Genomic DNA, 4,088 nt, shown 5'->3' with positions numbered 1-4,088 from the left:
AATTGTGGAATTTCAATTTTTACGCTTGCTTCTTGCTGCTGCGACGTGGCAGCAAGTGAATTGTGCAGAATTATGTTAAGGCGGCAATATTACTGTTCACGCGGCGAAAAAGGAAAAGGAATCCAATACCTTTTGGTTTTGGATTCCTAATTTAATTTGGACTCAATTATTTTATTTAGGGTTTTCTACATCTATAAATAGTGCATAGGAATAATTATTTAAAAAAGCGAACAAAACTTTCCTTAATTTGTTTCCTTTTTTATTTAGGAGTTGTTTTCTATAAATAGGGCTTGTAAACCTCGTTTTTGGGGGTTAGACATTATTATTCTATTCTTGCTTTGTAACTTTGGAGATTAATTTGCAACCCGAGCAATTATTGATTTCCCAAGTTTGTTTTGAAGATTTTGGCTTTGCAATTCAAGTTAAATTTCTGGGTTTGTTATTCTCTTTACGTAAGTTCATGATTTCTTCATCTACAATTATGAATTGTGTTCTTGCCAATATGAGTAACTAAGTTCACAACTAGGGTTGTGGGAACCATGATCGATTAACAAAGTATGAATAGTAAATAAGTAATTCTTGAATAGTGTTTTGCATGCATTGATAATTCTTTCGTTTAGAAGTCTTTTTAACGGTGGCCAACGTTAGAACTCGCCTTGTTACTACTTGCCGGACCAAGGAGGTAATTAACAAGAAAAGAATTATCAACATAGATTTAGTGTGATACTATCTAATAGGCTAGTGTCGATTGGTGCGAAGTAATAGCTAAGCAAAATATCGATTATGATGTCTAATATGAGGTAAAGGTAAGGGTTAGTAAATTATACACACGTAGCCGGATGAAGGTGCGGGGTGAAATTCTCTAGATGCCGGACCAAGGATTTAGAGATACCTAACTTATCACTTTGCATGTAATACACTAGAAAAGGATTACTATTATTAGGATTACTGCGTTATGAGCTTATGGGGAACACATTCCTAGTTACTTTTAATAATCTGAATATAAATAAATACTTAGTTCAAAGATATCTTCTTATTATTTTTATTTTATTTTAATTTAAATCCCCCCATTTTTATATAACGACTATCGAGTTAAATATTTGCTATTGACAATATTCTTCCATATTCTCTGTGGGATCGACCCCGACTCATAGTTGGGTAAATTATTGCATACGATCGTTTATATTTCTTTTCAAGAAGTATATTTGAACATTATCAAGAATGGCATCGCTGCAGGGGAATGTGGCTTAGAAATTGTCTTTAGTATTTATTTTGACTTGTAGTCCTTTTTTTATTTTATTTTTTTATTAGTTTTAATTTACTTTTCTTTATTATATGTTTACTCTTCTTGAGATGTCATCTGAAAAAGTATGTAGTGTTAAGTGTTCTTGCAATTTTTGTACTTTTGATATTATGAATTCTTATAAGCTAATTTTTTTCTCAACCAAATAAGTTGTGTGGGGACATAGAAGATTTGTTAATACTTTGCTATAAATCAATATTTAAGTGCATGAGTGATGAAGATACTTGTTATTGGCGTCTCGAGAAAGTAGATTTTGAGTTGAGTGAAAAGATTAAATCATATGACACACAACAATTTAGTAATAAGATGTGTGAGGAAGAAAAATACTCATAAGTCAACTTGAAGAGCTAAAAGTTGAGGGCCAATTGCTTGATCATACTTTTATGGATGTTGTTGAATGCATTCAAGATGGAGTTGTTGTTCAAGTCATAGATGTTGTAAATGTGAGTGATAAAGGTGTTGATTGTGTGCGAGGAGCTTGGTGCGCTCAAGATGAAATTGCTGATTGTGTGCGAGAAACTCGGTGTACTCAAGATGAAAAGTGTTGACTGTGTGAGAGAAACTCGATGTGCTCAAGATAAAAGTGTTGATTGTGTGCGAAAAGCTTGATGCTCTCAAGATAAAAGTGTTGATTGTGTGCGAGGAGCTCGGTGTGCTCAAGATAAAAGTGTTGATTATGTGCGAGGAGCTTGGTGTCCTCAAGATGAAAGTGTTGATTGTGTGTGAGGAGCTCATCGTGCTCAAGATAAAATTGTTTATTGTGTGCGAGGAAATCAGTGTGCTCAAGATGAAAGTGTTGATTGTGTGTGAGGAACTCGGTGTGCTCAAGATGAAAGTGTTAATTATGTGCGAGGAGATCAGTATGATCAAGATGAAAGTGCGCACGCAGGCTTATCAAAAAGAGGCATGATTTATAAGAAAAATGTCATGAAGGATTATGTTTGTGAAGCTTCAATGAAAAGGTCCAGGAAGTGTTAATATGACACTGTATATAAAGTGTCTTATTTTGTTAAAACTTGTGGTCATGTGACCTTTAACTCATTAGTTAGAAAGTGCTAATATGACACTGTATATAAAGTGTGTTTTTGTCAAAACTTGTGATCATATGACCTTAACTCATTCGTTAGGAAGTGTTATTATGACATTGTATATGAAATGTTTTATTTTGTTAAAACTTGTCGTCATATAATTATTGTGTAGCCCTTGTGGTCGGGCGCTTCCCCAAACCCTGTGTATAGCGGAAGCTTTAGTTTATCGGGCTACCATTTTTTTGGTCATCATGTAACCTTAACTCATTAGTTATATGTGTTATTCTATTAAGTAGTATTTTTTTTGTTTAAGGCTGCTGCTTATTTAGTGACATTTGACAGTTGAATGGTGATTTATAGGCAATATATTGAGACAGTTGTCACGCCCCGAGCCTATACCTTGGGCGGGACCGGCACTCGGAGACCATTGCTGGCCCCAAGTGAACCCTTGGCCTGGCTTTCTTAACTCAGTGGAAACTTAACTCAGCAGCACAACTCAATGCAATGAAAGGTTATAAAACAACCAAATGATAAAAATCTGGCCAAAAAGGCAACTCGAGTCTCAAAATAGAATATTTACATATATACATAGACAACTCGTGTCTCAAAATAGAATATTTACATATATACATAGCTGAGAGACTCAATACTAACTGACTGACTGTCTATGAAGCCTCAAACATACAGAGATGAATGTTGGGACAGACCCCGCAACATCCTAACAAAACAAAACAAAACTAGAAACACAAAATAAGCGAGTCCTCCAGAAAGCAAGGAGGCTCACCACTGACTCTGGAGTGCTCAGCTGGATCAACGGCGTGCAGGATGCTGATCCGGGGTACCTGTGTCTGCATCATCATAAGATGCAGGCCAACTGGCATCAGTACATTGAATGTACGAGTATGCGAGCTGGAAAGCTAAACCACAACTTAAGCTTGAAAGGAGTACAATAGAACACTTACCTTGGCTCTGTTCAACTCATGAATAACTGAACTCAATATATAAAGCAATAAGACACATGCAATTTATAAAGCTTGTAAAACTATTAAAACATGACATTCAAAATCATACTTATAATATCATAAAATACCATGCTTCCTCTCAAAGTCTACTTGTACAATGCATGAATGAAGTTTCATACCCCCATCCACACTAAGCAGAACTTCTCGAGGAACCATGCAATTTCTACTGTGGGATTTACTCTAACCGACAAACCACCACTATTAAAATAAGTGGTGATACAACGTTTTACCTCACGTTGCCCGAGGACCATCCTATACCTTGCCGTGATATAGGAAGCTAACTTTACGGATTCATCTAAAAAGTATGACTCGTTAACTCCCATGTTGGCTACATGGTTCTTATGAAGAGTTGAGTTAATATGAACTCGCGTCCCCAATTCGGTGCTCGATACTACTCCCAAAAAACTTTAGCTCATAAGTGTTTTAAACACAACTTTCTTTAGTTTGAGATAATTACTCAAAAATCTAGCCCAAAGGCTCACTTGGAATCGATGTTCCTTTTCTTGAAAACTAGCCCAAAGGCCCTTTTGGAAAATCATAGTTCTTTTATTATTCAAATGTAAAAAAACATTTTGAAACTTCTTTGGGAATACATAGTTCCCTAATAACTTTTGATAAATGAACTCAACTTTAAACTCTTGACCCAACTTGAAACTTGAGACTCTTAACTTAGCTTGAAACTCTATACCCTTTACTAAACTTGAAACTTGAGTCTTAAAATGGAGTTAAAACATT

The 4,088-nt window shown here is 35.4% G+C and overlaps 1 pseudogene; it reads left to right on the top strand.

Moving 5' to 3' along the window:
* Positions 1-1,686: 1,686 nt before the first annotated feature.
* Positions 1,687-4,088, top strand: part of LOC102600949 (vestitone reductase-like) — a 16,319-nt pseudogene continuing 13,917 nt past the window's right edge.

The sequence above is a fragment of the Solanum tuberosum genome, unplaced genomic scaffold (genome assembly GCF_000226075.1).
Source record: "Solanum tuberosum cultivar DM 1-3 516 R44 unplaced genomic scaffold, SolTub_3.0 scf00199, whole genome shotgun sequence".
In the NCBI taxonomy this organism is placed as follows: Eukaryota; Viridiplantae; Streptophyta; class Magnoliopsida; order Solanales; family Solanaceae; genus Solanum; species Solanum tuberosum.
The sequence above is the reverse complement of the archived record's forward strand: the minus strand, read 5'-3'. Positions and strand labels throughout refer to the sequence as shown.